Genomic DNA, 25114 nt, shown 5'->3' with positions numbered 1-25114 from the left:
TTCTCAATGTTGAGCTATGTGGACCAATCATCACAGCCATTCCCAATGTTGAGCTATGTGGACCAATCATCACAGCCATTCTCAATGTTGAGCTATGTGGACCAATCATCACATCCATTCACAATGTTGAGCTATGTGGACCAATAATCACAGCCATCCCCAGTGTTCAGCTATGTGGACCAATAATCACAGCCATTCCCAATTTTGAGCTATGTGCACCGATAATCACAGCCATCTCCAATGTTGAGCTATGTGAACCAATTATCACAACTGTCCCCAATGTTGAGCAATGTGGTCCAATAATCACAGCAATTCCCATTGTTGAGCTATGTGCACCGATAATCACAGCCATCTCCAATGTTGAGCTATGTGAACCAATTATCACAACTGTCCCCAATGTTGAGCAATGTGGTCCAATAATCACAGCAATTCCCAATGTTGAGCTATGTAGACCAATCACCATAGCCATTCTCAATGTTGGGCTATGTGGACCAATCATCACAACCATCCCCATTGTTGAGCAATGTGGACCAATCATCACAGCCATCCCCATTGTTGAGCTATGTGGACCCATCATCACAGCCATTCCCAATGTTCAGCTATGTGGACCCATCATCACAGCCATTCCAAATGTTGGGCTATGTGGACCAATCATCACAACCATCCTCATTGTTGAGCTGTGTGGACCAATCATCACAGCAATTCCCAATGTTGAGCTATGTGAACCAATAATCACAGCTGTAAGTTGTGCAAACCTCCCCTCTGATTGGTTATTGATTACATAGTTAGATTCCTTTGTTTCACCTGTTTGACCTGTGGTGAACTCTGGGCTAGGCAGGCTATTGTCTTCAGTTCAGCATGTGCTTCTGAAGAGTGAAGACGTCTCTGTGTCTGCTCTGAATTGCCCTGCCGCATTGGGTTTTCTGAAACTTGCTAGGTTTGCTAACATTTGTACACCGGTCCGGGAAGGTGCCACTAAACGAGGTAAGGAAGGTTTTCTTTTCATTGTTGGCTTCATCAGCATGAAATTATTGGCAGTGATTTGTTACAAGTTTGAGTACTCGTATGAACTCTATTTTATCACTCTTACTTTGGGTTATTATTGCAAGTCTGTAAATGTTAGTATTCGCTAGTATTTGTTAAGACTTATTTCTTGAAAATTGTTTTGTTATTTATATTATTTTCCACCCATTTTTTGTGCCCAAACACATTGCGTACATGTGGTCAGCTGCACGTTTTGTAAAGCACATGGTATGCAATGTGTGCTTTGGCTGGTCAAAATGGTTGACAAATATTTCAGTTAGCATTGTTACTTATTGTTACATATTTTATTTGCCGTATATTTATTGGTTGTATCGCTCGACTTTCTGCACATATTAAGAGAAATGTATATTTAATTTACTGTACATTTTATGATGAGAATTGTTTGATTTACTTCGACTATTATAGTTTCCCTATTTTGTTTTGTATATTTTAGAACCATATTCTGGAGATGTACTAACTTGTTTTGATTCCGTAACGATTGACCATATGGAATAAATATATGATATAACCAGAGTACGCGTTTCTAGTTGGTGGCGTAAGAGACTGTAATACCTGTGGGAGCTTGTGATGCCTACAACAGCCATCCCCAATGTTGAGCTATGTGCACCGATAATCACAGCCATCCCCAATGTTGAGCTATGTGAACCAATAATCACAGCCATCCCCGATGTTGAGCTATGTGAACCAATAATCACAGCCATCCCCGATGTTGAGCTATGTGGACCAATAATCACAGCCATCCCCAATGTTGAGCTATGTGCACCAATAATCACAGCCATCCCCAATGTTGAGCTATGTGGACCAATAATCACAGCCATCCCCAATGTTGAGCAATGTTGACCAATAATCACAGCCATCCCCAATGTTGAGCAATGTGGATCAATCGTCACAGCCATCCCCAATGTTGAGCAATGTGGATCAATCGTCACATCCATTCACAATGTTGAGCTATGTGGACCAATCATCACAGCCATTACCAATGTTGAGCTATGTGGACCAATCATCACAGCCATTCTCAATGTTGAGCTATGTGGACCAATCATCACAGCCATTTCCAATGTTGAGCTATGTGGACCAATCATCACATCCATTCACAATGTTGAGCTATGTGGACCAATCATCACAGCCATTACCAATGTTGAGCTATGTGGACCAATAATCACAGCCATCCCCAATGTTCAGCTATGTGGACCAATCATCACAGCCATTTCCAATGTTGAGCTATGTGGACCAATCATCACATCCATTTCCAATGTTGAGCTATGTGGACCAATCATCACAGCCATTCTCAATGTTGAGCTATGTGGACCAATCATCACAGCCATTACCAATGTTGAGCTATGTGGACCAATCATCACAGCCATTACCAATGTTGAGCTATGTGGACCAATCATCACATCCATTTCCAATGTTGAGCTATGTGGACCAATCATCACAGCCATTCTCAATGTTGAGTTATGTGGACCAATCATCACAGCCATTCCCAATGTTGATCTATGTGGACCAATCATCACAGCCATTCTCAATGTTGAGCTATGTGGACCAATCATCACATCCATTTCCAATGTTGAGCTATGTGGACCAATCATCACAGCCATTCTCAATGTTGAGCTATGTGGACCAATCATCACAGCCATTACCAATGTTGAGCTATGTGGACCAATCATCACAGCCATTACCAATGTTGAGATATGTGGACCAATCATCACATCCATTTCCAATGTTGAGCTATGTGGACCAATCATCACAGCCATTACCAATGTTGAGCTATGTGGACCAATCATCACAGCCATTACCAATGTTGAGCTATGTGGACCAATCATCACAGCCATTCCCAATGTTGATCTATGTGGACCAATCATCACAGCCATTCTCAATGTTGAGCTATGTGGACCAATCATCACAGCCATTCCCAATGTTGAGCTATGTGGACCAATCATCACAGCCATTCCCAATGTTGATCTATGTGGACCAATCATCACAGCCATTCTCAATGTTGAGCTATGTGGACCAATCATCACAGCCATTCCCAATGTTGAGCTATGTGGACCAATCATCACAGCCATTCCCAATGTTGAGCTATGTGGACCAATCATCACAGCCATTTCCAATGTTGAGCTATGTGGACCAATCATCACATCCATTCACAATGTTGAGCTATGTGGACCAATAATCACAGCCATTCCCAATTTTGAGCTATGTGCACCGATAATCACAGCCATCTCCAATGTTGAGCTATGTGAACCAATTATCACAACTGTCCCCAATGTTGAGCAATGTGGTCCAATAATCACAGCAATTCCCATTGTTGAGCTATGTGAACCGATAATCACAGCCATCTCCAATGTTGAGCTATGTGAACCAATTATCACAACTGTCCCCAATGTTGAGCAATGTGGTCCAATAATCACAGCAATTCCCAATGTTGAGCTATGTAGACCAATCATCATAGCCATTCTCAATGTTGGGCTATGTGGACCAATCATCACAACCATCCCCATTGTTGAGCAATGTGGACCAATCATCACAGCCATCCCCATTGTTGAGCTATGTGGACCCATCATCACAGCCATTCCCAATGTTCAGCTATGTGGACCCATCATCACAGCCATTCCAAATGTTGGGCTATGTGGACCAATCATCACAACCATCCTCATTGTTGAGCTGTGTGGACCAATCATCACAGCAATTCCCAATGTTGAGCTATGTGAACCAATAATCACAGCCATCCCCAATGTTGAGCTATGTGCACCGATAATCACAGCCATCCCCAATGTTGAGCTATGTGAACCAATAATCACAGCCATCCCCGATGTTGAGCTATGTGAACCAATAATCACAGCCATCCCCGATGTTGAGCTATGTGGACCAATAATCACAGCCATCCCCAATGTTGAGCTATGTGCACCAATAATCACAGCCATCCCCAATGTTGAGCTATGTGCACCAATCATCACAGCCATCCCCAATGTTGAGCTATGTGGACCAATCATCACAGCCATTCTCAATGTTGAGCTATGTGGACCAATCATCACAGCCATTCTCAATGTTGAGCTATGTGGACCAATCATCACAGCCATTCCCAATGTTGAGCTATGTGGACCAATCATCACAGCCATTCCCAATGTTGATCTATGTGGACCAATCATCACAGCCATTCTCAATGTTGAGCTATGTGAACCAATAATCACAGCCATCCCCAATGTTGAGCTATGTGCACCGATAATCACAGCCATCCCCAATGTTGAGCTATGTGAACCAATAATCACAGCCATCCCCGATGTTGAGCTATGTGGACCAATAATCACAGCCATCCCCAATGTTGAGCTATGTGCACCGATAATCACAGCCATCCCCAATGTTGAGCTATGTGAACCAATAATCACAGCCATCCCCGATGTTGAGCTATGTGGACCAATAATCACAGCCATCCCCAATGTTGAGCTATGTGCACCAATAATCACAGCCATCCCCAATGTTGAGCTATGTGCACCAATAATCACAGCCATCCCCAATGTTGAGCAATGTTGACCAATAATCACAGCCATCCCCAATGTTGAGCAATGTGGATCAATCGTCACAGCCATCCCCAATGTTGAGCAATGTGGATCAATCGTCACATCCATTCACAATGTTGAGCTATGTGGACCAATCATCACAGCCATTACCAATGTTGAGCTATGTGGACCAATTATCACAGCCATTCTCAATGTTGAGCTATGTGAACCGATAATCACAGCCATCTCCAATGTTGAGCTATGTGAACCAATTATCACAACTGTCCCCAATGTTGAGCAATGTGGTCCAATAATCACAGCAATTCCCAATGTTGAGCTATGTAGACCAATCATCATAGCCATTCTCAATGTTGGGCTATGTGGACCAATCATCACAACCATCCCCATTGTTGAGCAATGTGGACCAATCATCACAGCCATCCCCATTGTTGAGCTATGTGGACCCATCATCACAGCCATTCCCAATGTTCAGCTATGTGGACCCATCATCACAGCCATTCCAAATGTTGGGCTATGTGGACCAATCATCACAACCATCCTCATTGTTGAGCTGTGTGGACCAATCATCACAGCAATTCCCAATGTTGAGCTATGTGAACCAATAATCACAGCCATCCCCAATGTTGAGCTATGTGCACCGATAATCACAGCCATCCCCAATGTTGAGCTATGTGAACCAATAATCACAGCCATCCCCGATGTTGAGCTATGTGAACCAATAATCACAGCCATCCCCGATGTTGAGCTATGTGGACCAATAATCACAGCCATCCCCAATGTTGAGCTATGTGCACCAATAATCACAGCCATCCCCAATGTTGAGCTATGTGCACCAATAATCACAGCCATCCCCAATGTTGAGCTATGTGGACCAATCATCACAGCCATTCTCAATGTTGAGCTATGTGGACCAATCATCACAGCCATTCTCAATGTTGAGCTATGTGGACCAATCATCACAGCCATTCCCAATGTTGAGCTATGTGGACCAATCATCACAGCCATTCCCAATGTTGATCTATGTGGACCAATCATCACAGCCATTCTCAATGTTGAGCTATGTGGACCAATCATCACAGCCATTCCCAATGTTAAGCTATGTGGACCAATCATCACAGCCATTCTCAATGTTGAGCTATGTGGACCAATCATCACATCCATTCACAATGTTGAGCTATGTGGACCAATAATCACAGCCATCCCCAGTGTTCAGCTATGTGGACCAATAATCACAGCCATTCCCAATTTTGAGCTATGTGCACCGATAATCACAGCCATCTCCAATGTTGAGCTATGTGAACCAATTATCACAACTGTCCCCAATGTTGAGCAATGTGGTCCAATAATCACAGCAATTCCCATTGTTGAGCTATGTGCACCGATAATCACAGCCATCTCCAATGTTGAGCTATGTGAACCAATTATCACAACTGTCCCCAATGTTGAGCAATGTGGTCCAATAATCACAGCAATTCCCAATGTTGAGCTATGTAGACCAATCACCATAGCCATTCTCAATGTTGGGCTATGTGGACCAATCATCACAACCATCCCCATTGTTGAGCAATGTGGACCAATCATCACAGCCATCCTCATTGTTGAGCTATGTGGACCCATCATCACAGCCATTCCCAATGTTCAGCTATGTGGACCCATCATCACAGCCATTCCAAATGTTGGGCTATGTGGACCAATCATCACAACCATCCTCATTGTTGAGCTGTGTGGACCAATCATCACAGCAATTCCCAATGTTGAGCTATGTGAACCAATAATCACAGCCATCCCCAATGTTGAGCTATGTGCACCGATAATCACAGCCATCCCCAATGTTGAGCTATGTGAACCAATAATCACAGCCATCCCCGATGTTGAGCTATGTGGACCAATAATCACAGCCATCCCCAATGTTGAGCTATGTGGACCAATAATCACAGCCATCCCCAATGTTGAGCTATGTGCACCAATAATCACAGCCATCCCCAATGTTGAGCAATGTTGACCAATAATCACAGCCATCCCCAATGTTGAGCAATGTGGATCAATCGTCACAGCCATCCCCAATGTTGAGCAATGTGGATCAATCGTCACATCCATTCACAATGTTGAGCTATGTGGACCAATCATCACAGCCATTACCAATGTTGAGCTATGTGGACCAATTATCACAGCCATTCTCAATGTTGAGCTATGTGGACCAATCATCACAGCCATTTCCAATGTTGAGCTATGTGGACCAATCATCACATCCATTCACAATGTTGAGCTATGTGGACCAATCATCATAGCCATTACCAATGTTGAGCTATGTGGACCAATAATCACAGCCATCCCCAATGTTCAGCTATGTGGACCAATAATCACAGCCATTCCCAATTTTGAGCTATGTGCATCGATAATCACAGCTATCTCCAATGTTGAGCTATGTGAACCAATTATCACAACTGTCCCCAATGTTGAGCAATGTGGTCCAATAATCACAGCAATTCCCATTGTTGAGCTATGTGGACCAATAATCACAGCCATCCCCAATTTTGAGCTATGTGCACCGATAATCACAGCCATCTCCAATGTTGAGCTATGTGAACCAATTATCACAACTGTCCCCAATGTTGAGCAATGTGGTCCAATAATCACAGCAATTCCCAATGTTGAGCTATGTAGAAACAATCATCATAGCCATTCTCAATGTTGGGCTATGTGGACCAATCATCACAACCATCCCCATTGTTGAGCAATGTGGACCAATCATCACAGCCATCTCCATTGTTGAGCTATGTGGACCAATCATCACAGCCATTCCAAATGTTGAGCTATGTAGAAACAATCATCATAGCCATTCTCAATGTTGGGCTGTGTGGACCAATCATCACAGCAATTCCCATTGTTGAGCAATGTGGACCAATCATCACAGCCATCTCCATTGTTGAGCTATGTGGACCCATCATCACAGCCATTCCAAATGTTGGGCTATGTGGACCAATCATCACAACCATCCTCATTGTTGAGCTATGTGGACCCATCATCACAGCCATTCCAAATGTTGAGCTATGTGGACCAATCATCACAACCATCCTCATTGTTGAGCTGTGTGGACCAATCATCACAGCAATTCCCAATGTTGAGCTGTGTGGACCAATCATCACAGCAATTTCCAATGTTCAGCTATGTGAACCAATAATCACAGCCATCCCCAATGTTGAGCTATGTGCACCGATAATCACAGCCATCCCCAATGTTGAGCTATGTGAACCAATAATCACAGCCATCCCCGATGTTGAGCTATGTGGACCAATAATCACAGCCATCCCCAATGTTGAGCTATGTGCACCAATAATCACAGCCATCCCCAATGTTGAGCTATGTGCACCGATAATCACAGCCATCCCCAATGTTGAGCAATGTTGGCCAATAATCACAGCCATCCCCAATGTTGAGCAATGTGGATCAATCGTCACATCCATTCCCAATGTTGAGCTGTGTGGACCAATCATCACAGCCATCCCCAATGTTGAGCTATGTGGACCAATAATCACAGCCATCCCCAATGTTGAGCTATGTGGACCAATAATCACAGCCATCCCCAATGTTGAGCAATGTGGACCAATAATCACAGCCATCCCCAATGTTGAGCTATGTGGACCAATAATCACAGCCATCCCCAATGTTGAGCTATGTGGACCAATAATCACAGCCATCCCCAATGTTGAGCAATGTTGGCCAATAATCACAGCCATCCCCAATGTTGAGCAATGTGGATCAATCGTCACATCCATTCCCAATGTTGAGCTGTGTGGACCAATCATCACAGCCATCCCCAATGTTGAGCTATGTGGACCAATAATCACAGCCATCCCCAATGTTGAGCTATGTGGACCAATAATCACAGCCATCCCCAATGTTGAGCAATGTGGATCAATAGTCACATCCATTCCCAATGTTGAGCTGTGTGGACCAATCATCACAGCAATTCCCAATGTTGAGCTATGTGCACCAATAATCACAGCCATCCCCAATGTTGAGCTATGTGGACCAATAATCACAGCCATCCCCAATGTTGAGCAATGTGGAGCAATAACCACAGCCATTCTCTAGTTGTGCTTTGTGGGCCAATAATCACAGCCATTCCTTATGTTGATACGTAGATCAATAATCTCAGACATTCCAAATGTTGGGCTATGAAATCCAGTTGTTACCACAGACGTCATACATGTACTAATACTTTCATGCGATGCAATTTGTTATACCGCCACCCATGTTGAGATTAAACATTTGTTAACAGTATTGTCTGGTGAACAAATTAACATGGCGCCTGAATTACGTGGTGCACTTATATTTCTAATAACTAGTATGAGTTAAATTGTATTATGTACTGACTGGTTGAACCATCCTTACACTGTAATATAGACTGGAGGTGTTAGCGCGAAATCATTTCGCAGTTACACCTCCATTTCGCAATATATTTAATTTTATTTAAACTACAAAAACAAATTAATCGCTCGACTGCGCCAGTCTAACTGTAATATTAAAACAATGCCTTACTTGCAACAAAGTTCATGAATCACATGAATTCTTCAAGTCAAATTGTATCACGTTTGTTTTGATAGATCATGTTTGCCAGAGCACAGTTCTACATATTTAAAGCGCGGTGGTCGTCGCGCAGCGCGTGTTCGAATTTCATGTAAATAAACAATGTATTTTACACGCGTTCTATACGTCGTTATGAGTCCCATATCGAACAGGACGCGGCTCGACGACTGCCGCCCTTTAACGTAGCACGTGCACACCATTCAATACTCTCGGCGTAGCAGAGACGTTACGTTCATCTTGATAAATATTTGTAAATTTTACAATTCAAGCTTGAAATGAGAGGTCGATTGAATACATTACAACGTTGTTGCGCACGGTGCTCGGTGATTGATTGGTTGGTTTGATTCAACTGTCATTGAAATTTATAAATATTTACAAAGATGAAGGGAGTGCCTTTGTTTCGTCAAGAGAACTTTGTACTGAGAACTCATTATTCACAGATAATAAGTATCAAGGAAAAATGAATCGGTGATGTATGCTACATCACAGGCCCTCTATAGGTAGATATAGAGGGACTGTGGTTACTTTAAAACCCTATTCACTCTGCATGGAATAATCAATTATATTTGTCACTGTGCAATTAAACAATCTTCTAAACATTTGTTTAGAATAATTTTTTTCAATGACAAAGTGTCCAAGCTATTGAACGGTGCCATCTCGGCCAGGGACAGCGTCACTGCAGTCGGAACCTGCTGTACCAATATAAGTCATTGGAACGCACTGTAGCAGCGCAGTTGATCTCGTATCTTTCTCATAATAAACCTTTCGCAAAATGCAAGTCTGCCTATCAGACAAATCACAGTACTGAAACTGCACTTTTACGTGTTCATAATGACATTAAGCTGGCTTTAAACAATAACAAAGATGTAATTTGAATTATGCTGAATTTATCAGCTGGTAGATCACACAATTTTACTTAACAGGCTCAAGTCACGATTCGAGATCCGCGGTAATGTTTATAATTGGTTAAAATCGTATCTCTTCGATCGTTACCAGCGTGTAGAAATGAAATCCATATTTTCTATATCAACTAGACTTGGCTTAGGCGTCCCGTAGGGTTCAGTATTGGAACCAATTTATTTTTAGTTTGTATACATTGAAAATATTATATATAAATATAGTTGTGAGTAAGTACTCTACGCTGATGACACCCAAATTGATGTATTATGTGACTTATATATAGTAATTGGTTATCTCCATTAGAATCTTGGGTAGATGATATTCGTAGATGGATGATGTCCAATTAATTAATATTAACTGACAATAAAACAGAAGTTATGAAATTCACGTCCTGTTATAAGAAAGACGCCCAGGAGCTAAGATCCTTAAGAGTTGGCACATATAACATTGCTCCAGGTAGCTTCAGTAAAAAACTTAGAAGTTTTCTTTGACTGCGATGGGAAAATGTCCAATAGTGTCAACTCTATATGTAAGGCTGCGTTTTTTATCTTGTTAACATACGGAAAATCGCATTTGTAATATCTCGACTCGACTACAACAATTCTCTCCTATATGACATACCACAACATCAACTAGACAGAATTCAATCAGTGCAGAATGCCGCAGCTCGTCCCATCAATCGCTGTAGGAAATCTGACCACATCGCACCACTACTCAAAACTCTTCACTCGTTTCGTGTCGAGTATTGTATCAAGTACAAACTATGTCTTATCACTTTTAGGATTATCCAATGCAAATGTCCGGACTATCTTAAATCCATTGTGACATCATATGAACCACCACGTACTCTCGGGTCATCGGTGAGCAGTCGGCAACAACGTCAATATACCATTACCACTACGAAAACATATGGCCGGCAGGCATTTTCGATTATTGCCCCAATCTTATGGAACGATCTTCCTCCATCATTACGTTCATGCTCATCAACAGCTACTTTAAGATCATCTGTTTTCGGTTGTTTAGCCACCTGTGGGGGTTTTAATTACAAAATTCCTTTTTAATTCTATTTGTATAATTTCAACTGAGACGCAGTGTAGTGCGCTATATAAAGTATAATATCATATCGTTATTATTTTGTCATTGTATTTAGTAAACCCAGAGTTTACTTGTGAGAGTGCTTTGCGATCTTCAAAGTATGCCATTATGGAGATTGAAATGATTGTCTCGATAGCAAATTAGTTGATTAGCTCATCCAAATGTTGTTACATGGAGTCAAACAATCTCTATACGAGCGCCATCAACAGAGTGCAATTATAATCTGCAGTTGGCTATACATGCAAGCACTGCCATTCTTGACACAAACAGATAATGAATTACGACGCATGTGTGCTCATCAATTGTCTTTACTATTAGATAGTTTAATTCAGAGGGGGACAAACATGTGATCTGTGGAGAAGATCTTAATACATGTACGGATCCGTCAATTGACAGTCAGGGTGGAAATTTGAGACACAGTCGACATTTACTGAATACTGTTACAGACTTGTTAGAATCACACGAGCTTATTGATATTTGGAGGGTGAGAATCCCCTCAAAAACACTTTACTTGGCGTCAAAGAAATCCACTGATTCAAAGTCGTTTGGACTATTGATTAGTTTCGAATTCCCTCTAGGACAATGTTGAATCTGTCTCAATTTTGACATCAATCTCCTCAGATCATTCAGCAATTTGTATATATTTTGATTGTGATGTGTGGGGAAAGCATGGTAGATCCTATTGGAAATTTAACAATACCTTATGTACTGATCAAGATTATACTACCCAGTTAACTCAACATATAAATGAATGGCTATAAGAATTTAAAGAGATAGATGTGAGAGAGTTGTGGGAGTTACTGAAATACAAAATCAGACATTTTACAAGGTTCTACTAAAAAAATAAAGCCCATACAAAACATGAAAAAAATATCCAATTAGAGATACAAATTTCAGATTTTGAGTTAGACCTCTTAATGGGGACCTTCAGAATGAAAAATATTTACAAGCAAAATCACAATTGGAATTACTATTCGCTCAAGGTGTGATTGGTATGAGTTGGGAGAAAAGAATACTAATTATTTTCTAGGTTTAGAGAAACTCACAAAGCTAATACAACAGTAAAACGTTTAATTAACAATGGAACAGAAATAACCAATCCGTATCTGACACAGACTGAAATTAAACATTTTTATTCAAAATTGTATGCTGCTAACAAGATAGATTTAAATAGTGAAAATGCAAAATGTTTTTTAGATAACAACATTCCAAAACTGAGTAATAATCAAAAGACATCATGTGAAGGGCTTTTGAATATTAATGAATGTTTTATTGTACTTCAGTCACTCCCTGCCAATAAAACTCCAGGTAACGACGGCCTTTCTGCAGAGTTTTACAAAGCTTTTTGGCATATCATTGGTACACCTCAATTAAACAGTTTTAATTCTTCATTTCAAAAAAGGCCAGTTATCCGCTTCTCAGAAACAAGATGTGATAACGTTGATTGCAAAAAAAAGGCAAAGACAAAACTATGGTTCAAAATTATAGACCTATTTCCTTAATAAATGTTGATGTTAAAATCCCATCCAAAGCAATTGCAAAACGAATTTCAAATGTATTGCCGAAGATAACAAATCCACATATGTGTGCATATGTGAAGGGTTGTTACATTGGAGATGCGGTGCGTACATCTGCTAGATATAATGTGGTTAACAAGACACCAACATAAACCAGGAGTCTTGTTATCACTAAACATTCAAAAGCCATTTGACTCTGTTAACCACAGTTTTATCATAACAACGAGAAAACCCAAATATAGAAGTTATCTCTTTTTTAAAGAAGACATTTAAACTTGTAATGTGCGCAGACGATATATCATGTTTAGTTCATCCATCCTCAATACAAAGTACTTTTTTATGGTCAATAATTTTGGTAAATGCTCTGGGTTAAGGTTAAATAGGAACAAAACAGAAGCATTTTTGATGGGTTATGGCCACAAACCGAAAGATAAAGAGGATATTAAAAGGTCAGTTGGGTTAAGGATTCTGGGTATTTCTGTAACTTATAATGAGAAGCTATTCATTTCTGAGAATTTAAATTTAACATTGACAAAATTAAAACAGTTCTGTGGCTTGTTGTCACTGAGGTGGTTATCAATTATTGGCAAAATTCAGAATTTAAAAATACTCGGTATCCCACAATTTGTGTATTTTTCGACAATGATTTCAACCCCTAATTATGAAGACAATTTAAAAATTCATTTAATTACATTTTGAAAGATTATGACCGAGTTAAAATAACTTCTTTAATTGCGGGTATAGAGGATGGAGGTCTGAACATGGTGGAAATTGATTTTTTTCTAAAAGCGCAAAGAATGAAATTGGTTCTATGACTGTTTTCGTCAGAACCATCTGGTTGGAGAAACATAGAACCACTACTAAATATCAAAGGGGTAGACATGTATTATCTTGTAATTTTGATGTAGAAAGTTTAGTAGATAACTTTCCACCATTTTATGTTGACATTACTAGAGAGTGGTCACATTTAATGCACCATTCCCCCAATTCTGTGTATAATATTGACATAATATTGACTTAAGGCATACCTGGTTTGAATCTGATTAATAGTATTTTGGGGATGGAGAGTACATTAATATTAAATCCTTAACGACTAAAATAATTTACAAAAAAAAAATATAATCAGATAATTGAGCCACCCTCGATAGTGCAAACATTTAGGAACTAGCAATTGGTCAAAGGGTATGCAGATCAGTAGGCAAGGCTAGTGCGTCAGCTCCCCACGTAAAAACTGCGATAAACTGCTCGAAACTTTAACAAACAAGGGATATACAGAACTATAAGTAGAAGAGAACCGGATGACGTCATGGGACATAAAAGTGACAAAGAGAAGTCGGTAAATAAAGGCAATAAAGAAGACGGGACAACACATGGTACCAATTCGTCACTGGGTGGTTATCTCGGGTAGCCCTCCGCATAAAGAAAAAAAAGTGCGTCACTGGAAGGAGAGGAAGTTTGCCTGGAATAGGTTTATTGTCTATTAAAAGAGGTAATGAAGAAAACAGATAAACACTACGAAAATGTTCAAAAGATTCAGATGAAACTAAATGAAGTAGAAGAGCGTCAAACAATCGCCGAACAGAAGATAAAAATAAATGTTAATGTATAAATAAAAATGTTTGTATCTCACCAATACGTTTCATATTGGCATTAGAAATATTTCTGGTGAAATTGATAACACAACAAAACATTAATGGAATTTGGGTGGGGGAAGATGAGATAAAAAAAAGCATCTTTTGCTGATGACTTGACATGTTTTTTTCAGGGATATTGAATCAGCACAAACATGTTTGAATTACTAGAAAAAATCAAAGAAATTTCAGGTCTATCGATAAATAAGAGTAAAAGTGAAGCCCTATGGATAGGAAAAAAATAAAGAGTGCAAAGAAAGACCACTCAACTTAAGTGGCCAACTGATCCAATAAAAATTGTTGGAATTTTTGTATCCTATGATAAAAACATTGCAAGAGAACTAAATCTGGCTGAACCACTAGAAAAAATAAGAAAAACATTGACATTTTGGAGAAGGTACAGATCATCAAAACATAGCTAAATTCTGCTATTTGAACATGTCCGAAACTATGACGAGCAGGATGATTTCATTCAAACTTTGTATGCTGATTAATTGGATAAATGTGCACGTAATAAGTTACAAGGTTAGAAGGCACATAGCTGATTGTTGACCATTTTTGTTTTTATTTATGTTCATATGCTCGTTCTTCACTATTATATTGCTCGGATCAGTTCACACATACAAGTAATATACCATACTATACCAATTTCCCTTGTTAAAGTGAAAGTAATTTTGTTTTGAAATCTATGTCCCAGAGATGATTACGCGTATAGGCAGACATAATTAGTTCTTGTAGGATCAATTCAAAATCCGGAACTTCATATGTTGGGTTCCGTCCGTCATTTCTCAAAGATGACTGAACCAATTTGAATTGTGTGGTAAAAAGGCAATTCTTGATGGGGGTATAAGCGCGTCGATTAGTTTTCCGTTCTACTGACCAACTGACTGCCATTTTAGTTCCAAAAATCAGCATTTGGGCATCTCTTCAACCGTTACTCAGGTATTCCTGGACCGAATTTATTTAAACATGGTAATCCCATTATTAATGGTCAGTTACTTTTTTTTCGCGTGGCCATTTAAAAAAAGTCTTCTGCCAGTTTCTTTTGTACATTTTTACAGATTTTAATTAAATCTGGTTCAATTTCATAATGTCATCAACCATTTCTTAGGTATGTCTCGGAGATTTGATTCAAACTGTGTATGCACATCACACGTGGTGCGGTACTGAGTGTGTCAAAATGGCCGATCGACAGCCATATTGGTGTTATGTGTCATACAGTGTCTATTAATTTCCTCTATAACTACCACGGCACGTTTATTCGATTTCTCGACAGTTCGGGTGTTATAATTTAAATAACGAATTCTACGTTGCCCAATATTTCGTGATAACAGGGCTCGGTGGGGATATTTGGTTAAATAATGGACTCGATTTCGTATCTCTATTACTGCGCACATTCCCGCCAGTCCTTCACCCAATAAAGGGCAAGACGTCTTTTTTATTCACACCTGAAAGGCCTCACTGCTCTTGAATACACTCTAAAATGTCATCTGTTTGTTCCACCTTTTATTAGTTAACTTGCGATAGCAAATTGAATACCACTTGCCATTTAGATAACTCTTGTCTCAAATTAAATTGTGTTTTTTTTTCAGCTATACCTATATAAGACAGTACTCGGAAGTTGTCAACGTCGACTCAATCTCATTCAATCTGACAATCACGATGATGATGAGAACTACCGTGTTTTTCTTAGTCTGTGCCAGTATGGCTGTACTAGCTTCTGCGCACATGTGTGTGAGAAGAGGGCTGAGGTATGTGCGGAACCAACCTGGCTGCAATTCGTCGTCTCGTGAGGTGTATTCCTGTCATGGCCATTGCTCATCGTATTCACGGGTATCGTCTCTATATCCATTCCACATTGAGGCTACATGCACGTGTTGTGAAGCAATGGAGTCGGAGTTGCTGCTTATGAGAGAGAAGTGTTTTCTGCGCAAAGCACGCATGGTACAAGTTCCATCTGCAGTCAGTTGTATGTGTCGGCCATGTTCTAGTATATAACTATGCCACGAACGTGAAATTAAGAACATATAACGTCTTCAGATATATGGTTTTTGTTTGTATGTGTTGGCACACATTCTGCCAAGTGACCATGATCCAGTCAATGAACATTTGGCATCAGTAATCAGACTTTTCCCGGTGACGTCCATTGTCATCGCACAGAAATGCGTACTTTACCGTTGATATGTGTCAATTTAGACACCGTGGACTCTCCCTGTACGTTATACGTGTCGATTCAAACACCACGGATACCACCACAGCTGAAGCATGCCAGGCAGTATATTAAATTGGCACCAAAAACCTGACAGTAATCATTCTGAACTCGTGGCAAGTTTGTTTCATGATGTTGCAAGCTCAACGTACCAGATATAGAAGAACGTAGTGTATATATATAAATAAATATATAATAATTTATTGACACAACACCGATATAGTACAAAACGGCAGTATGGCCACTAAATACAACTATTAACTACATTTAAAATAGAATTAACATATTTGGCGAAAGTTATAAGATGAGTATCCAAAGCACTTAATAAATAAATGAATTTACATTCTTGATTTAGTTTTTAAATTCTGGAAAGCTAATATTGTGAAAAAAATTATCTCTATTTGATTTAATCTGAGTTTGAACAGTTCATAACATAGTGTTTTTCATCACCCACGTCAGATGAGTCGCACAATTTGCATATTCTTTGTTTTTGATGGATATTATTGTATCGCCCTTTCTCAATTGGCAAATTATGGCTTGAAATTCTTAATTTTGTAATTGCTGATCTTATTTTATTTTATAATTCAAAATTACTTTTCAAATTTGTAATTTTTCTTTACCAGTAAGTATGTCTTTAATTTGTTGCCAACATTTTGATTGTTGTCTTTATTGAGTTGCTTCATCCATTCATTATTATATGTATCTTTAAGTTTATTTTGAATAATTCTTTTTATGTTTTTAGAATTTAGATTATTAGCTTCCCAGAGTTTGTTACATTTAAGTGTTTCTAACATGTGTTTTATAAAAGTTACAAATGATTTCTGTCCTTGTTCGTGTAGATCCAGTTCATTTTTTAAAGCTATCTTTGTCAGAATCGGGGACTTTCCATGTGCTATCCTTGCCCAGTAGGAGAACACATTGTTAATTACCTCCAAATGTATGGGGTATCGACCTAATTCGCCTCATGATACAATGTTTGAGCTTGTTCTGTGGACTCCTAATGTATTCTTGCAGAATTTTAAATGTAGTTTTTTTATATTCCCAATTGTCATTTGTGATTGATTTGAGTGTCCCTTTGTGTTTGAAATTGTTGATGATATAGGTACCCCATATTTCACTCCCATATATACAAACTGGTTTTACCATGCTGTCAAATAAATAACATAGTGTGTTAATTTGGGTATTGGCATAAATATTGAATTGTTGTCTAATTGAAAAGTAGCTTTTTTGTGCTTTCAGAGTCAATGATTTAATGCAGGTTTTGAAGTTACTATTTGAGTTAAAATTGATTCCTAAATATGGTAATTGATTGTCAATCTGTATCTTTTTGTTATCAATATAGAAACTCTCTGAATTATCAATTTTTTTGTTCATAATCAGAATTTTTGTTTTCTTTACACTAACATTTAATTTCCAGCTTTTACAATAGTTTTGTAATTTAAAAAGGGAGTTTTGTAGTCCAGATTTAGTCTTTGATAGAATGACTATATCATCAGCATACATAAGGCATGGAATTGGTTCCTTACCCAAAATTGGGCAATCAGCTGTATCTTTCATTAGAATACTTGGTAAATCATTCACAAATATGTTGAATAAGGGTGGTGATAGTGGACACCCTTGGCGAGTGCCTAACTTACTTTCAAAATAATTATATTGTTGGTGACAATCAACACAAACACCATTTTCCATAATCTCTGTATGTATAAATGGTGTCTTATGTTGCTATGGTCACTGTGAACTACTGACAAGAATAGACAAGTTTCGAGAGTAATAGCGCCATCAGCCGGTTACCGTGCCAAAATGTGGTTGTGCGATTTCCCGCTCGCGTAATGTATTTGATGGTTTCCCTGGTTTCAAGCGTTCTGATGAGCTACGCAGCGAAATTACCCCACCTACGCCGACATAATCGTAATGTGTTTACACCAGCGCGTAGAAGTTACTAAGGTGTCTTCGAAACTTGTCCATTGAAAATAAACACAAATTTCACAGCACTTTATAATAACAACTTATCAAATCAATGTTTTTACAAAAGAAGTCAATGGTATTGTATGTTGACAAGATACAATACTAGTGACTTCTTAGAAGTGATGTGTAAGCATAACAACTTGATGTAAATGTTTAAAATTTCAGCTTTTTTTGAATTGCCATTGAAGTTGTAATTAATTTTTATAAACAGCTAATTCGATTTGAATTTCATTTCTTTATGTACAGTAAAGATAATGTTTACGAATATTGCAAGAATATTGCAGGTATCTGGATTAAGATATTATTGAAATAAAAGCTAAACCTTACAGATGGTTGTTGATTTTTATCTTATATTCATCTTGTGAAAAATCAGAGAAAATCGAAAATTAACATTCGACGTGTGTCGTGACGAGCCAATACTTCATGTTATAAATTAACACCCAGCAGTTAGCGACTACTTCATATTTAATTCACTATGTAGAACATACCCCAGCAGGCAATAGAAAATTTAAAAAAATAACACTTACATTTAAAAAAATAAAACAATCAATAAAACGACACCCACAACTAATATTAGTACAAGAGATCATCCGGGTATTTTCATCGCTTGGCAACCCTAACCGGTGAAAACAACGATTAAACACTCTCTGTTGAGACTCTCCCGAATGTTGTAAAAAGATTGTCTCATACTCGAGAATCTGCTGTTTTCGACTGGGAGTTTCACAGCAACTCGCACAGTGCTATACATGGACCATCGTAGCTGCGCGTCTAAGCAACATGGAACGTATGTAGCTCCGCCATGAAAATATAAGTGATTGTACACGAAACCAACAAACATCGATATTAACAAAACATACTCTATCAGGTCCAGCGAATGATTTCTCTGCTGAACGTTCTACGTTACAAAATTGGACAAAATATGAACTGAATAAATGCCAAGATTTTTTTTGAAGTTGTTGAGTATTGTAATAGTATTGTAAAACTGAATATGGTGTTCATAGTGTGATTACAGAATATCGATTACTATTTCCAGCAACTTTTCAAATTTCGTTTTCCGAAATAATTATCAAATCGTGTTAATTAATTCACAACAACCGTAATCATGCATAATTACAACCTGTGTCAGAAACTAAAACAGCGTGTAATAGACTTCCCGACGGCAATCCGTCGACAACAACCAATCAGAAGTCGTTAATTTATCCCAACCAGCAATGACTTTAATAAGTCCAATCTTAATTGAAATTAATTCTTTTCGCCACCGTATCTGAAATTAATTTTCCCTATATCTGAAATATCTGTGAAATCTGAGTTTATTAAAGTTGTTGCTGTTCTACACGCTAATGTAGCCGAAACATCTTCAAAAATATGGGTTTCACTGTAATTTGGTCCGTAATACACTCGCCGACTTGTAGACGTCTGTATAGTATTTGCATATACATGTATATATATACTAGTATAAAACGCAGTAACTGTTACGATTTATTGTCATGTCGCTAACGTATAGCACCTGGTAATAGCGAGATTACTTGACACTATCAACCGATGTTTCTAAAATGGGTCAATAAATGTCAGCTTTCTAAAGTTTCAAAGACAGCGGGTGCATGCGATCTGAGTTATTTTAGAAACCAATAGTTAATCTTGTTGACACTCACGCAAATGGCGCATTATACTGTATCGGAACAGGGGAAGGGGTAATATTGTGTTATGTTCAAGTTAACTAAATTCTGCGTTTCTGCATTTAGATTATGACCTGTCTCCTGATTAACTTACAGTGTATCCCAAAGGTGCTTCGTTCTTCACACTGTGTTATCAGTTTCTTTCTGATACCTCTTTATTTGAACCCCTTCAACATTCAACCTCGAAGCTATACGCAGTTCATCTGATCTGAGCTGATTGGTTATTTTCAACATATTTTCGAATTGTCAGTATTCTTCATGTTTACATTCACATTAATATGGTATGCCGGCGACAACGTGCGTGTACCACTGTCCACTAATGCAATACCGGCGAACGTGTTAAACAATAATGTAATCGACAACCAACCCCGTATAGCAGCGATTAGCCAGCAAAACAGTATACTTAGGTCGTACTTTTTAAGTTTATGCGCGTCTCCCAACATCAATAAATATTTGAACATGTAAATACTATACATTCACATAATATATGAATATTTAATGAATATCATTTCTTTGTACATTAATTTATATGTTTTTCAAAATATGTTCCAATTTAACAATGACAAATGTGTACATTTTGCTTGTCCTTAATTATTTTGGCTATAAACTTAATTTTATTTTTTATTACTTTTGTTATTGATGCTCTTTTATTTCATTATTTTACTTTGATTTTGATTTTGTGATTTTTTTTAATTCCGCCCTACCTACATCTGACCCGATGCCTATGTAACGAGATTTCAACGAGACCCACTATCGACGATTTTAGTCAACGAATCATAGACCAAAAACCCCATTAGAAAATAGAATTTGTAAACAATGCCCATTACAGGAGATCGAAGACGAATTACACTTTCTTTTAGTTTGCCCACGATATCAAACAGATAGAAATGATTTTATTTCCAATATTTTATTCCCCAAAGAAAGCATTACCAACCTGCAAAAATTCACATATTTAATGAAAAGTAATGACAGAAATATAATAAAACTTTTAGGGGACTTTTTGCATAAATCATTTATTTTAAGAAATGAGCTTTTTTTGGATATAATACCTTGACTCTTTTTTTTCTATTTTTTACGTTATCGTACTTTGATTTTTTTTAATCACTTATATATTTATTGCTGTAAACCAATAGAACATTTGTAATTCTAAGGATGCAATAAAGTTATTATTATTATTATTATTATTAGACCTCCTTCTATAGCGCACATGATGACGTCACCGGGCAGAGTCAGGTGGCAAACACACTCAAATAAAATGGCGGATTATACCGACGTTAGCGACCGTGAATAACACGGCTTTTCGGTAAGTTTATCATTGTCAAACGAAAGTCGTTTTTATGTTAATATTGTGGCTCGAATGGTTCGACTTTAGATCGTTATTTCGCATAGTTATTCTGGGAGTGACGATTTTGTTTCCACCGGTTCGACCGAACACCAGTGTCTTTTTCCAGTCGCCTGCCCTGGAGACGGCTGATGTTTTGTTGACGATCGGGCCAAAATCGTCTACGGTATTGAAGCTGTAAATATTCATCAAATTGTATCAACATTTTGTACATTATGCAATAACTCTTTATTAAAGTAATTGAGCTGATTTGGACTGGAATAAAATATTTTTTTATTTGGAACACATCGCAATTGATCAGGAAATATTTGTTTGCTCCAATTTTCTGCGTCGATGCCGTGGGCCGGTGACCGTTATACAATTTAAAATCAGTTTGCATTGTTTACTATAGCTGTTTACAGTGTTCTAATCATTACGATTTACTTATTTTTGCTTCCATTCTAGATAATTATGCTCAGTGATGTAAAATTGAAGCGATGACTGAATGAACGAACCTCGGCTGGCGAAGATGTATCTGGAAATATTCAATGTAATGACAAAAATTGTAAAATGCAGTGGAATTTCTTTTGTAAATAAAAATATACTAGCAATTTTCTATTAATGCTTTATTCAAGTGGGCAAAATATAATGTACAGAAAGATTGCCCGTATACACTGAAAAGTAAGCAACCGACAGCCTGTAGCATATGAAAATTTGTGCTTACAACTGGTTTTTAATCCGTGTCGAAAACGTGCACAGAATGGTCGTTTTGTGCACGTTTTCGACACGGCTTATCAGCTACCTCAAGTGCCAAATCCATGAAATAAACAACCAATGTCAATAGAGTAGCCTAGGTGTTAAAAATGGATTAAGTACTGGCAAACCAGCTTCTGCATAGGTATGTTTCTAAACGCTTGCTTTTTAGCTGATTTAGTCATCATTTTTGAACTCAGAAGCCCGCAAAACCTGATATTACATGTGAGAACGAAACAAATCCGTTGAGATTTCACGTTTTCCCGTAAAAGGGATGCTGGCTGTTCCCTCTCTGGACTCCCTCCCCGCGTATACTAGTACTGGTACTACCATGCATGGTACTACCAACTCTAACCATGTCCCCATTTGGTGACGCATGTCAACTATAAACGGGCATCAATACTCATTTCGCCCAATATTTCGCTTTTATAACATTTTATAACATATCACTTAATTTCCGACCGGAAACACGACCATGTTTTTATCCCTTTTTTTTCTCACTCGCTTATTAAAAACACTAACCGCTTGTCCAAACACTGAACACTGGCACATGAGTTGTCGAAATGGTTGTTTTAGTGCTAAAGTTTGAGGATTCAATGAGTACTAACCATTATTTAATTTCGAACAACACTTCCAACCCATCATACTTTGTTTCGTTCGCGAACGTACAGCAGGACTGCGTTCCGTTTTAATCCAAGGCTGCTATATCGTTTCAACAACATGATTATCGAGACAATTACGTGATACAGGCAATGCTGACTCCTTAGGGCAGAGAGCAGATACACCAGGAACATATTGATGCACCGGCCATGTATTTAAAATGCGAGCATGCAGACGGGCGATATTTCTGGGTTCGCGCGCAGTAGTTAAAGTTACATTATAGGTACGACCATGAGGGCGCTGTTCATACTCGGATGCGATGGACATTATAGGTACGACCATGAGGGCGCTGTTCATACTCGGATGCGATGACGTCATATGGGGTGGGATGACGTCACAATGGGAGGCTGTGCATAGCTTAGCATAAATAATGACGTCACAATGGGAATTCGTGCATAAATTAGCATAAATGAGGAGCAATGCCGTAAAGGGGATCATTTGAATGAGGATGACGTCACAATGGAATATTGTGAATACATTTGCATACATAAAATTGATGTGAATACGAAGTCGTGTCGAGGTCATCGTGAATACATTTGCATAAATTACCATCATTTTTTTAATTATTTTTTTTTAATTATTTTTAATTTTTTTTAATTATTTTTTTTAATTGGACAGGCGTGGACGAAAGATTTTTCATAATGTGTCATAGAGGGCGCTCTCTCTCACACACACACACACACTAATAAATACACGGCATTTTTGAAAACTAACGGAGTTTATTGCACAAAAGAAGTAAACAAGAATGAAATATTGACATGGAGTATACATTCATGGCGTGGTTGAGTATTTTTTTTAACGCCACGAAACAAACATACGATGTGAGTAAGGAAAATAGTTGCGTAGCGTATAAATGTTTAGCATGATTAAATATTTCTTAACACCTCGAAAAATACGTACATACATGTAAATGTGCGGCGTGGTTAAATTCATTTTTCACGTCACGAGAAATACGAGTACATAAACGATTCGATTAAATACACGGAAGAGTGAAAAGTCAATAATTATACAGTAAACAGTGAACAATAAAAATAATTCATTCTATATATACATATGTTGTTCATCGTTTATATTTTCTTACCTCATATTTGCTTTGTTTTGTTTGAGTAAATTATTTTTAACGACACGAAAAAATACGAGAACATAAACGATTCGATTAAAAACACAGAAAACGGAAACGTCAATAATAGTAAACAGTGAACAATAAATAATAATTCATTCTATATATACATGTTCATTTTTACATTTCTTACATCCTTTCAATGAGTCAAGCAGTCTGTACATTTTTTTTATTCCATCGCTCCAATCAGAATCGCTCATCTGTCGTAGAAGAAAAAAGAGAGAGAGAGAATAATATTAAAAACCAATAGTCACTCCGTAAAACTGCGGTAATAAACCCCGCTAAAATGCAAAGTATGCAAAATCGGTTGGTCGACGTACAGTTTGTTTTTTCAAAAATGGTGGACTACGGTACGATGAGTTAAAATATATAATTACCTGATCGTTTCACAGAATAACTTTTGACATACATAATCATCACACGGAATGAGTTTACGGTGTAACGTAGCGATTTTCGTTTTTCCCTTGGCGAAGAAGATATGTCCTCGCCTTCTTGCCGAAGATTCAAAGGCGGTAAACCAAGTTTGACCTTCTGTGAAAGGTCATCTCATGGATATCTACACAACGAGTCATACACGACGTATTGGCTACACATTGCTTAAAATCAAAGTATTTGATGATTGTAGATCCACGTACGAGAAATCTCTTAAATTCTGTGACATGACTACCGTACGAGTCAAAATAGTCTTCGTGGTAAGGTATTTCAGACAGAAAGTGGCCCAATGCGTTCCACCCGCGAATATCAACGGTGTTTGATACGAGCGATGTGTATTATTCCGAAGCACTGTCCGTGAATGCCAGTTTGAACTCAATCACAAGATTAAGTGTGAGTGCATAGGATTATTTATAAATCGTTCGTCATAAATGTTCCTAATGTGAAATAGACCTCCCACGTAGATGATAAACAACAGATGTTGGTGTATTTGTATATTTATGTTATCTAAAACATGAACACTCGCAAACAGCCTGAGGGATAGGGTTTCAAGTTGAAAGCATTACCCCTATACCTGCGTGTATGGGATAATGATAACAGGACTGGAAACACGGGGTCAACTTGATTCGGTCAACGTGAATCAGTATGGTTCTTGTCCATCACCAATTCACTTTTCTGAAAAG

At 38.3% G+C, this 25114-nt stretch overlaps 3 long non-coding RNA genes across 3 annotated transcripts; 2 read left to right on the top strand and 1 right to left on the bottom strand.

Annotated features, from left to right (window-relative positions):
• The first annotated feature begins 760 nt into the window (after nt 1–760).
• LOC144352839 (uncharacterized) lies at nt 761–1557 on the top strand. Its single transcript, XR_013420696.2, has 2 exons — nt 761–984; nt 1478–1557. It is a non-coding gene; the product is annotated as an uncharacterized LOC144352839 (long non-coding RNA).
• A 19780-nt stretch (nt 1558–21337) lies between these two features.
• LOC146732626 (uncharacterized) lies at nt 21338–22077 on the top strand. The gene is made up of 2 exons (XR_014926894.1): nt 21338–21448; nt 21932–22077. It is a non-coding gene; the product is annotated as an uncharacterized LOC146732626 (long non-coding RNA).
• Nucleotides 22078–23578: 1501 nt separating this feature from the next.
• LOC146732625 (uncharacterized) lies at nt 23579–24809 on the bottom strand. Its single transcript, XR_014926830.1, has 2 exons — nt 24377–24809; nt 23579–24199 (listed from the first exon to the last, which is right to left on the bottom strand). It is a non-coding gene; the product is annotated as an uncharacterized LOC146732625 (long non-coding RNA).
• Nucleotides 24810–25114: the final 305 nt, after the last annotated feature.

Source organism: Saccoglossus kowalevskii, chromosome 17, assembly GCF_978046115.1.
Source record: "Saccoglossus kowalevskii chromosome 17, keSacKowa6.1, whole genome shotgun sequence".
Lineage (NCBI taxonomy): Eukaryota > Metazoa > Hemichordata > Enteropneusta > Harrimaniidae > Saccoglossus > Saccoglossus kowalevskii.
The sequence above is the reverse complement of the archived record's forward strand: the minus strand, read 5'-3'. Positions and strand labels throughout refer to the sequence as shown.